This window comes from Erpetoichthys calabaricus, chromosome 1, assembly GCF_900747795.2.
Source record: "Erpetoichthys calabaricus chromosome 1, fErpCal1.3, whole genome shotgun sequence".
NCBI classification, from domain to species: Eukaryota; Metazoa; Chordata; class Cladistia; order Polypteriformes; family Polypteridae; genus Erpetoichthys; species Erpetoichthys calabaricus.
In genome coordinates this window covers 339,020,859-339,033,146 of record NC_041394.2, presented here as the reverse complement: position 1 = coordinate 339,033,146, position 12,288 = coordinate 339,020,859, and the positions used below count along the sequence as shown (strand labels likewise).

Genomic DNA, 12,288 nt, shown 5'->3' with positions numbered 1-12,288 from the left:
CTCTGCATCTTGCTCTGTTACACCCATCACCTGCATGTCCTCTCTTACCACATCCATAAACCTTCTCTTAGGCCTTCCTCTTTCTCTCTTCCCTGGCAGCTCTATCCTTAGCATCCTTCTCCCAATATACTTAGCATCTCTCCTCTGCACATGTCCAAACCAATGCAATCTCGCCTCCCTGACTTTGTCTCCCAACCGTCCAACTTGAGCTGACCCTCTAATGTCCTCATTTCTAATCCTGTCCATCCTCGTCACACCCAATGCAAATCTTGGGTGTGGATCAGCAAAGGAATTCTGGGGATTCTGAGGAATACGGAAATGGGACTACAGTTATTGCTGGCTTTGCTTTAGCACAAAGGCAACATTCCTTTTTTGCTAGTTCTTTGGCTGTGTACATTGTCCATCTTTACCAGTCATTGTTCAGGGCTTCCTCCCATAACTCCAAATTCTCACTATCATTTTTATTGTCCCATTCAATCTCAATAGTTCTTTTAGTTCTGTGAGGATAATCAACATTTGTCCCAAATACCTGTGCCCCATTGTCCAAACAAGAGTCAGTGTCATTGTGGGGTCCAGGCAATATCTAAATATTCGATTGTGGGGAGGAGGTCAGACGGACCTTCCCCTGGGCTTGCTTGGCTCTCCATATGTCTATCAGCAACAGTGTCCACAGGCCCAGCAGTACTAGAAGCGTCAACAGCAAGCGGATCTTCACATGTCCAGCTGGTGTCATCTGGATCAGAGAACTCCTCAGCCGGTTCTCCATCATCATCATCTTGCGGAATCGCACTGGCACTTCTTTGGTTGGACTCACCCTGAAGACTGACATCTCGATTGCCTGGCTGGTCTCCTGGACTCCGTCGTCCACTTTGGGTATCAACTGGAGTAGCATCTGGTGAGACATCTGGGGTGTTTCCTAATGTTGCTCCTCCTCCTTCATCAGAAGCGGAGTCGTCATCATTTTGTGGTCCATTAGGTGCACTTTAGTGCAGTGATTCAGGTGATACCAAGTTGTGCTTCCCTTCACCTGGACTCACGTCACCTCAAATGGGCCCTCTCGTTTTGCTTGGTCCCATCTTCCTCAGAAAACCCTCAGGTAAACCTGGCCCCCAGGCCTGATAGGGTGTTCAGGCTCTTCTGGAACAAGCTGTCTTTTCTTTTCCTGTGAATATATAGCTTTATGGATAGTAGTTAGCTGCCTTACATAGTGCTGCATTTCAAGCTCTAGCTGCTCCACTGGGGAACCCCATAAGGGTCCCCTCCAAACAGGTGAAGGCATTGGCCGGCCAGTAAGCATTTCATGCGGTGTTAGGTGCATCACTCTGTTAGTCTGCAAATGATACAACATTAAAGCAATTGGCAAAACATCTACTCAATTCAGACCAGTTTCTGCGCAGATTTTAGCTATTTTATTCTTTAGGATCCCATTTGCTCTTTCCACCATTCCCTGTGATTGGGGGTGGCACACACAACCAAGTCTCTGTTTTAGTCGCAGTGTTTGCAGTTCCTTTTTATTGTCCTTTCAATAATGGCTGACACATTTTTTGAGCTAATCATTGACGGGAAGCCAAACCTTGGTATGATTTCCCGTGTCAAGAACTGGAGCACTGTTTTAGCACTTTGATTAGGTGAGGGGATAGCTTCCATCCATCCACTGAATCTGTCTATTATCACTAGCAGGTATCTTTTTCTAGAAATCTTAACATTCATGTCTGTATAGTCCATCATGTTTAAATGGGCCTTCCGGTACTGGAATGTGCCCTATGGGGGCAGTGATTCCTTTTCTGACATTGTTTTTGCACAAATTTCAATGTCTGACAGGTACTTGTCCACTGCTGCTTGTAAATAAGGTGACCAAATTTGACCATAATTTTTAATCTTATTCAATGGACAGAACAATGCGCATCCCTAATCAGCATTTGTAAGTGTGAGGCAGGGGCCACAAGCGAACCATTTGGAGCAGACCATTGTCCTTGAGCTGACCTTTGTGCTCCTCGGCAGTCCCAAAGCATTTTCTCTGCCATTCCGACTCTGTCTTGCATAGTAATTATGTCTTTTTCTGTGGTATTTGTCTCAATATTTACCAGTGGTGCTAGCATGGCCACTGCAGAGTTGGCAGCCTGACGGGCCACAGAATCTGCAAGGTTGTTACCTTTTGTCACATAGTTATTTCCTTTCTTGTGGTCTTGGAACTTTATAATGGCAAGTTTTTTTGGCATTAACTTTGTCTGCTATTAATTGCATAATCTGATTGCAGTGTTGAATGGGTGATTCATCACTCTTTTTGAACCCTCTTTGTTTCCATATAGCTCCAAAGAAATGGCAGACTCCATGTGCATAAGCTGAGTCTGTGAAGACAGTGGCAATTTTTTGTTCTCCTAACATGCATGCTTCGGTGAGGGCTTTGAGCTCAGCCAATTGTGCTAAGCATGGCTGTTCGCATTTTTGAGAAACCAGTGTTCTGAACTGTCCCCCAACATACTTCACAACCCCAAATCCCGCATGAAGGCCTAAGTGGTCCTTAAAACAAGAACCATCAACAAAAAACACATGGTCAGAATTATGGAGCGGAACAGAGTCCAAATCACATTGCAGCTTTGTGAAACTTTGTGAGTCTGCAACACAATCATGTGGCTCTCCTTCTACTGGAACAAACTCAGCAATGTTAAATGTGTCACACTTCTGAATGGTGACATCTGGATATGTTAGCAACAAAGATGCAGCAATCAGTCTGGCAGGTGTCATTACAAATCTCAGTTGAACTTATTAATCAAGAATCTTGTGGTGCACCAGTATTGTCACTGGGTAGCCCATCGTAATAGCAGATGGTTTGTCATACACAAACTGAACTGCTGCCAACCCTTGAAAGCAGGGTGAATAACCCTGAGCCAAACTGACAAGTTTGTTGCTATAATAGGCAATAGGTTGTCGTCTCCTTCCAGTACAGGTGTCCTGCATGAGGACAATCGTTGCAAATCCTGAGCACGCATTTCCCACAAAAAGCAGGAATGGTTTGCCATAATTCAGGAGGGCAAGTGCCAATACAGACTGAATTTTCTGTTAAATGACATTAAAAGTAGCATTCGCATCTATGGTCCAATCAAGTGGATTTCTCAGGTTCTGCAGTCCTACAGATTTCATGAGATCCTTCAGTGGGGCAGTCTTTAGCACATAGTCAGGAATCCAACAACAACATTTATTTATATAGCACATTTTCATACAAATAATGTAGCTCAAAGTGCTTTACATGATGAAGAAAGAGAAAAAAGACAAAATAAATAACAAAATAAGGGAACACTAATTAACATAGAATAAAAGTAAGGTCTGATGGACAGGGAGGACAGAAAAAACAAAAAAAAAACTCCAGACAGCTGGAGAAAAAATAAAATCTGCTGGAGTTCTGAGGCCACGGGACCACCCAACCCCCTCGAGGCATTCTACCCAACATAAATGACCTCAATCAGTCCTAATTGTATTCAGGGTTCACATGGAAGAATTTGATGATGATGGTCATGTGGACTTCTGGCATTTAATCCATCAATGTAGGGACATCACAGTGCTTTGATTAGGTGGTGGTAGTGCAGATCGACACCACAAAAAAACGGAAAAAGAACAGAAGAGAAAGTATTGGTTAGTAAGGATTTTGCAGCCACCATGAATAATAACGATAATTCATTGAATATACAGAGCATCAGGATTCAACTAAAATGAAGCTACGAGAAAGCCATGTCAAAGTAATGTGTTTTCAGCAGTGTTTTAAAGTGTTCCACTGTATTAACTTGGTGAATTTCTATCGGTAAACTATTCCATATTTTAGGTGCTTAACAGCAGAAGGCTGCCTCACCACTTCTTATAAGTTTAGCTCTTGGAATTCTAAGCAGACACTCATTTGAAGATCTAAGGTTATGATTTGGAGTGTAAAGTGACAGGCATTTTCAGATATAAGATGGAGTGAGTTTATTTAAGGCTTTATAGACTATAAGCAGTATTTTAAAATCAATTGTAAATAGCACAGGTAACCAATGTAATAACATCACAACCGGAGAAATGCACTCAGATTTTCTTTTCTTAGTTAAGATTCTAGCAGCTGCATTCTGCACTTGTTGCAATCGATTGATGTCTTTTTTGGGTGGTCCTGAGAGGAGTGTATTACAATAATCTAGCCAACTGAAAACAAAAGCGTGAACTAATTTCTCAGCATCTTGCAATGTTATGAGTTCTAACTTTGCTATATTGCTTAAGTGAACAAATGCTGTCCTAGTAATCTGATTAATATGTGATTTGAAATTCAGGACAGAGTCAATACTTACCCCTAAATTCTTTACCTCCATCTTGACTTTTAATACTAATGCATCAAGTTTATTTATAATAACCTCATTATATCCATTATTGCCGATCACTAAAATTTCTGTTTTGTCTTTATTTAGTTTGAGAAAATTACTACTCATCCATTCAGAAGCACAAGTAAGACATTGTGTCAGTGAATCAAGAGAGTTGGGGTCATCAGGCACTATTGATAAATACAGTTGTGTGTCATCAGCATAGCTCTGGTAGCTCACATTATGCCCTGAGATAATGTGACCTAATGGAAGCATGTAAATCGAAAAGAGCAGTGGACCCAGGATAGAGCCTTGTGGAACACCATATAGAATATCATGTGTCTTTGAGTTGTTATTACCACAACTAACAAAGAATTTTCTACCTGTCAGGTAGGATTCAAACCAATTTAAGACACTGTCAGAGAGGCCCACCCATTGACTAAGGCGATTTCTGAGAATATCCACTCAGAACTAAATCCAGTCATACCTAAAAAGGTCATCATTTGTCCTACAGTGACTGGTTTTGGAGCTTTGCTGACCCCTTCTAACTGGGAGTACTCACTAGTGCCTTAATAAAGCATAAAATCATCTTATATATAATTCACCAGTCTACTCACTCACTCACTCACTCACTCACTCACTCACTCACTCACTCACTCACTCACTCACTCACTCACTCACTCACTCACTCACGTCTGTCCGAAGCCGAATGTGCAGTCACCTTCTGCACATGTCTGAAGCCGAATGCGCAGTCGCCTTCTGTGCAGCTGTCCGAAAAACCTTATGAGACCGACATCGCGGCAGGCAGCGGATTTATGGTCACGAAAATTCAAAGAGAAAGGCAACTTCGACCAACATCGCGGCAGGCGGCGGATTTACGGCCACAAAAATTCAAAGAGAAAAGCGACTTCGATTAAAGCTCTAGAGGCCTGAAAGGCGATTTCAACTACAGCTCCAGGCCTAATTACGCATTCATTCAATACACCTATATCAGGTTTGTGGTGCTTATACTTACTACTATTGCACTCGTGCCCGTTTCATCTTACGTTGTCGAAACGGACTCTTTGTCTAGTATAGACATAAAATTGTAGCAAATAACGCATTACTGATAATAAACAAACAAGCAAGGTGTCTTATGAATTAATTGGTTAATATTTAGCTGTCTGCCCCAAATTTTATTTTAGAAAATGAGTCCAGACCTAAAGGAAGTGGTGCTGTCTATCTTGCCAAGCCTCTCAAATGAATCCTTAACATCTCTTCTTGAACGGTTAGAAGAGCTTGGTGTGGAAAGCAGGAAAGACCTTGCTTTTGTAGAAGAGAAGGATCTGGAGAAATACATTAGGACTAGAGCAATGTGTCACAACTTAGTCCAAGGAATTGTAAGGGAATACCCAAAAAGTTTTGCAGATGTTGGAAAAAAAGGAAACATGGTTGGAGAGGGCTGCCACTCTCTTCTTCAGCAAATTAAAACAAGAGTGGAATTTAAAAACAGAAAAAATACTCTTGCAAGGCGACACAGAGAGAGAAGGTCCCATGCTAATACAGCGGGGGAGGCAAGAGGCCCTGTAGATCAGTATGGATGTGTGAAGTGGTGTCCTGTAGAACTGCCCACTGGAGAAGCTGAGGCATCATTAGATGAAATGAAAATGCGGCTACTTAAAATCTTCTCAGAGATAGGGATGGGTGGAAAAGACCTATATCACCCAGCGCCAATACCTTAACGGAGTGCCTGCACCACACATTGCACAAGTTCAGAAGGAATGGTCTTTCCTTTTCTCACAAAGATGTCTTTACTCCCACTTTAGGCTTCTATCAGACATCTCCATCCTCAGCCAGCTGCAAGTAGCACTGGACAACAAAGGCAGTACAATTATAAAGTTCTGCCAGGAACTAAACCATCATTCAGGAATTCAGGATGTCCTGTCTAAGTTTGAACCAGAGGTTTCAGTTAAGGTTGCATGTGTCTTTCTCCTCCTGATGGAATACTTTAAAGAGCCCAAGGATGCAATCTTAATTCAAGCTGATGTAAGTTATTTGTGACTTTCACAAAGTAATTGGTTTAGAGACAGAAGAGTGAGTTTTGCTTACAATAGACTAGGAACCCCACTGGCATTGAAAATGTTTTAGAGTTGATTTTAGTTTTTATTTTTCTAAAATCAATGCCTTGGAATTTTAGAAAATTAGTGGGCTATCTTGAGGAGTGCTTGATGTGCTTGATTTTTCTATAGCACTAAATGCTCAGTATTCTATATGAAGAACTAGTTTGTTAGAATCAATGAGATAAATATGATGGCTCAACTCAACCTGACCAAGAGTAAAAAAGGCAGGTGCCAATGCCGGAACTCGGGTAGACAATCTACATATATAATTCACTAAGTCCATGGCAAGCAAGACGCACGCAAGACCGAGCCACGCTCACCAACAATTCACTAAGCAGCCGACCATGGCACACGCAATACAGAGCCAACAATTCGTGCGAGCGAGAAAGCATTTTCCAAGAATGTTTTCATTAATCAAGAACGAAAGTCGGAGGTTCGAAGAAGATCACATACCGTCGTAGTTCCGACCATAAACGATACCGACTGGCGATCCGGCGGCGTTATTCCCATGACCCGCCGGGCAGCCATTACCCCCACTGGCATGCCTCCGCATAAAGTGAAACTTAAAATTGGTTCAGTCGTCATGCTTCTCAGAAACCTCATGCCAGCAAGAAGTCTCTGTAAAGGCACTAGACTGACTGTTCTCAGCATTCACCGCAATGTACTGGGGTGTAAAACAATCGCAGCTCCTACCTCACAAACTGTCCTTATTCGCTGGATTTCCCTGACCCCATCAGATTCAAATTTGCCTTTTACTTTTACACGCAGACAATTTCCCGTTAGATTGGCCTTTGCAATGACAATTAATAAAGCACAGGGACACACTTTCAAAAAGATATGCCTGTATCTGCCAAAACCAGTTTTCAGTCACGGACAATTGTATGTTGCTATCTCCAGAGTTCCATCTTTTCATTCAATTACAGTCATATCCTCAAACCCACCCCATTTGGACGGCTCAAATCAACCTGACCAAGAGTAAAAAAGGCAGGTGCCAATGCTGGAACTTGGGTAGACAATGCAGTATATTACAGGAACTTTCATACTTGTATTCATACACTCTTAATCCCCCATGCAGACACATAGTTCTCTGACTACTGAATTTTAGTAAAATTCACATTGCTAAATCTAGAATTGTGGATCACTGGGGTCAAAGGATTTTCTTCTGGCATCATTTTTACTCTTCACTAAGAGATATACAGTATACACTGTACATACTGTATATCCAGCATATGTTAAAGTTATGTATTACTGTATTTTACAGACATGTGCCACAGGCGCTGCTGTTCAGAGGACAATGATGCTACCAAGCATTCCCCGCTTGATTATACAAGGTAATGTTAGCAACACGTGTAGCTTATAGTGCCAGCAACTATAGTAATATCTAAACCTGTATTACCTTCTCATACTGTATATGTTTTGAAAGGTTCATGCAGCTGCCCTTTACTTTACAAAGACCAGAAGAACAGTGTGCAGACCTATGACTCCTTTCTACTTTTATGATTAATACACAGTAACTATTTCAATCACTTTAATAGTTGTAATCTAAGACCCATTCCTTTCACACTGTTGTTCATTAAGAATTCCGCTCTTCTGCATAAGTACATGATGAATATCTTTGTTTATTTCAGATGACACGATGAAGCCTAAAGCCTGGATGTTGTCAACTGAAGGACAAGTGGTAATGAGACCACATCATGACTTCATCAATGGTATTGCTGCAATCTTTGCAAGTTATTACAACTTTAATATCCTGAAGATGCCTCATCCCCTTTGGAGTTTAATAATAATAATTCTTTGAATTTATATAGCGCTTTTCTCACTACTCAAAGGGTTCAGCAATTGCAGGTTAAGGTCCTTGCGCAAGGGCCCAACAGAGCAGTCTCTTTTGGCATTTACGGGATTTGAACCTGCAACCTTCCGATTGCCAGTGCAGATCCCTAGCATCAGAGCCACCACTCTGCCTTTATCCAAAGGTAAACTAACAACACTAACATTGTAGATAACACTTGTCCTTTTAAAGAAGCAAGGGTGATAGTGAGACCAGTAAATCACCACAATGTTGTTAAAATGGCAGAGAAATCTTGTTTGGCTTTCTCACTTAGGAGGAGTGTTAGGCATCAGTATTCTGTATTTAATGTCTTTTGAAAAACAGTGTGAAAAAGCTCGAATAAAACCGATAGCTTCTATATTTTGTTTACAGGCGTTTTTTGGGTATTAACCCAGAGCTCAAAATCAAAAAAGAAGCATGGACACGTCAACCAACAAGTCTGTACACTTCTGAGGAAACTTATTGATTTTGAGTGGATAGAGCTGCCAGGGAAGAGGAAAATAGAAAGGCCTAAGAGAAGGTTTATGGATGTGGTGAGAGAGGACATGCAGGTGATGGGTGTAACAGAACAAGATGGAGAGGACAGAAAGATATGGAAGATGATGATCCGCTGTGGCAACCCCTAATGGGAGCAGTCGAAAGAAGAAGAAGAAGTCGATGTAGACATCATGTTCTAAAAAGAACTCCTAATAACTCAAAATAGATTTCAAATGTTTTTATCCCCTGTTTAATTTCTATCTTGCTGTCTTTAAAAATGTTAAACTACTTTGTAGTTACATTTTTATTTTTTAACATTATTGTTTAAATGTTAGACACTGAAGTTCAATGTCTTTAATTTAATGTCTTAAAATATACTTTTTAAAAGGAAACAAGCTTTCAGAATTATTGATTGATTTTCTGTACTTGACCCTTTCAGATCTCTGGAGAAAGTAGCATATATTTACAAATAATATAGTGTTGACTACTACTCCTCTACAGCCCATAATAACTGCAGGCACTGTGGTATGTGGCAAGTTGTTTACTTCAGATGATATTAGATATACAGTAAAAAAATTGTTTTTGTTTATTGTACATAAACCTACTGTATGTGAGGTTTTGGTCATTTTGTTAAGATTTGTATTGCACTTAAAAGTGTGTACTTGAGGCATTCTGTGCGTTTACTTTTGAAGAAACGCTGCTGAATAAATATGTAAAATGGATTGTGTTTTTGTTGTTATTTTTGTTTATGTTGTCAACTTATTCATTTTTAATAATTTGAAGTTTATATTTGTGGTAAAATGACTGATAAAAGTCAAATCCTGGCTACAGGGACACTGATGGAAACATATTTTATGCAAACATCAAAACGTTTTCACTCCTGCAGAAAACCACAAACGCAAGGAACAAGTAGTGAGGTGGACAAGGGGACTTTAGGGACCTTCAGAACTCAACTTGATGTCAATTTGGGGAAATTAGGTGAATAGGATCAAGGTTATTTTAATGTCCTTTACAGTATTTAATATTGTTATTGCAACTGTAAATTTACAGTAAATTACTAGCTCCCTAGTTGCATTTCTTTTACAGTTGGTATGTAAAAATAAAGTAGATTAATGTAAATTGGAAATGGTCAATTACTGTTATTCAACAGCACATACTGCTACATCACAGTAATTTTGTTGCCCAGTTTTCTGTATGGCAATTTTATTGTAATATATTGTAATATAATACAGTAAAATACTGTAAAAGTAATGCATCTAGTAGGCAGTAATTTATTGTAAATTTACAGTCACATTTTTTACAGTTTACAGTTCCTTTTGTATGTTGAATCAGTGACTGCTGGAGACCTTTACTTCTGTAGCTGTCTACAACAACAACATTTATTTATATAGCAATATTCACACAAGTAATGTAGCTCAAAGTGCTTTTCATGATTAAAAAAGAGAAAAAAAAACAAAATAAATAAGAATTAAAATTAGGGAAAACTAATTAACATAGAATAAAAGAGAGTTCTTGCAGCTCTTTTCCTGTTTGAACTTGATATGAAGTATTGTTTCTAAGTCACACACACTGATTTTCAATATCTCAAAACCATCAATGCCACACCAGCTGCATCTGCAATTGTTATCTTAGGAGTTTTGAACACCTCGTCTTTCTTAGCTGGGTCATTATCTAGGGCAGCAAGATTCAGCACATTTGACTCTGAATGAATGAACAAGAAGACACTTCCAGAAAAGGTCCCAGATCCAGGTGTTGAGTATTACACTTCCATCTTATCTATTCCTTAGGCATCACTTCCATGTCAATCTATAGCTCCAGCTCCTTTGTTAAATCCACATGACCCCTTTGAATACTTTCACTCTCTTCTCCTTCTGCCTTGGGTGCACATGACTGGGTTGCCTGGTCAGAACCTTTTACAATTTGTCATTTGCCAGTGAGCATTGACACAAATGACCCTCACTCAAGGCTGCTTCTGTTCAGTTATACTGTTGTAATGACACACACAAATACTGCTGCATATCTGGTTATCAGTGTGCTTATGAATTAATTTACAGTTATACCTTTAATAAAGAATGCTGGTGATATTGTGTGTGTATTTCAGTGTGACAGGCCATGTTTACTAAAGTACAGGAAAACCTCATGTGCCCCTGCATGCTAAAATGGGACAGAAATGTATGGCTCTAAAGCAAGGGGTGTCGAACTCAGGGCCTGGAGGGCTGCAGTGACTGCAGGTTTTCATTCTAACTCTTTTCCTAATCAGTGACCAGTTTTCAACGCTAATCTTATCTTTTTCCCTCATTTTAATAGCCCTGTTTTTAAGGATCCAGTCCTCTGAATTGATTCTTTCCTTCATTAAATGAGATATGAAATGAGACAAAAGACCACCAGCTAAATTGGGGCTTCAAACTCAAGCCAATTTCACTCCAACTAGTTTCTTAAAGAGAAGCAAATTCTTGCTAGTAATTAAACCTGTTATTTAATTCCACGGCTTGTTGCTGCTGTCACTTTGCCACAGTAGACACTTCCAAAACTGCGGATTTTCTCTTTTATCTCAGAACACTGTCAAAATGTTATGGTAACCTGAGAGATCAACCTTACCGAGACCTTCACCTTTCTGTATTTTCAAATATTGTGTGATGGGCACAGGGGAGCTGGTCATGTGGTGGCTTGTTTTGTGTCTCATTATTATTTGGCTGCTAATTAAGGAAAACAAAACAACTAAGGGGCCTGAGTCAAGTTAATTAAAACTAAAGCAAAAGAAGCTGATTAGCAGCAAAAACTGGTCACTAATTAAGAAAATGGTTAGAATAAAAACCTGCAGCCACAACAGCCCTCCAGGCCCGGAGTTCAACACCCCTCCTCTAAGGATTTCTCCAACATATATCTGCATGCACTATATATATATATATATATGTTGCATAGTTTACTGTCAAATAATGCAAAGAGTACTCGACATGTATTTTGCCCTCATTTGGGCTCATCAGGTGTACACACTCTACTGCTCCCCTCTCAGGGATCGAACCTCGGACGTCACATACGAAGCCCCTTTATGCTGTGTCACGGCGAGTGGTTCGTTTATTTGACAGCCTGTAGGTCCAGAGTAATTACATTCATTGCATTCGTAGTCTGAGTCCCGACCTGAATATATATATATATATATATTATACTTTTGCATTGAGGTAAGACTCATCAATGTGTGATGATCACTTTTGAAAAGACTGGAACATTGATCAGGAGCTTTGACACAGACAAACTTGAACCTGTGAAAGGCCTGTATTGACAATGACCATTGACCCAGCTCTTTATTGTTAGCATGGAAAGTGCTGAACAATCTTTGGACCCTTTGCTTTGTAGAAATAAAACAGTTTTCAATGTGCAGAGGACATATTTGTAGCAATTTGCAGAGTCATTACGCCAGAACCTTTTACAATGTGTACAATGTTGCCAGTGAGCCTGACTCAAGCCTGTTACTGTGCAATTATATGGTTGCATTGACACGAGTGATCCTCGCTCAAGGCTGCTTCTGTTCAGTTATACTGTTGTAGTGACACTCGCAAATGCTGCG

General features: G+C 40.1%; 1 pseudogene; it reads left to right on the top strand.

The window, feature by feature from the left end:
• The first annotated feature begins 5,506 nt into the window (after nt 1-5,506).
• LOC114667834 (uncharacterized) lies at nt 5,507-8,899 on the top strand (annotated as a pseudogene).
• The last annotated feature ends 3,389 nt before the right edge of the window (nt 8,900-12,288 follow it).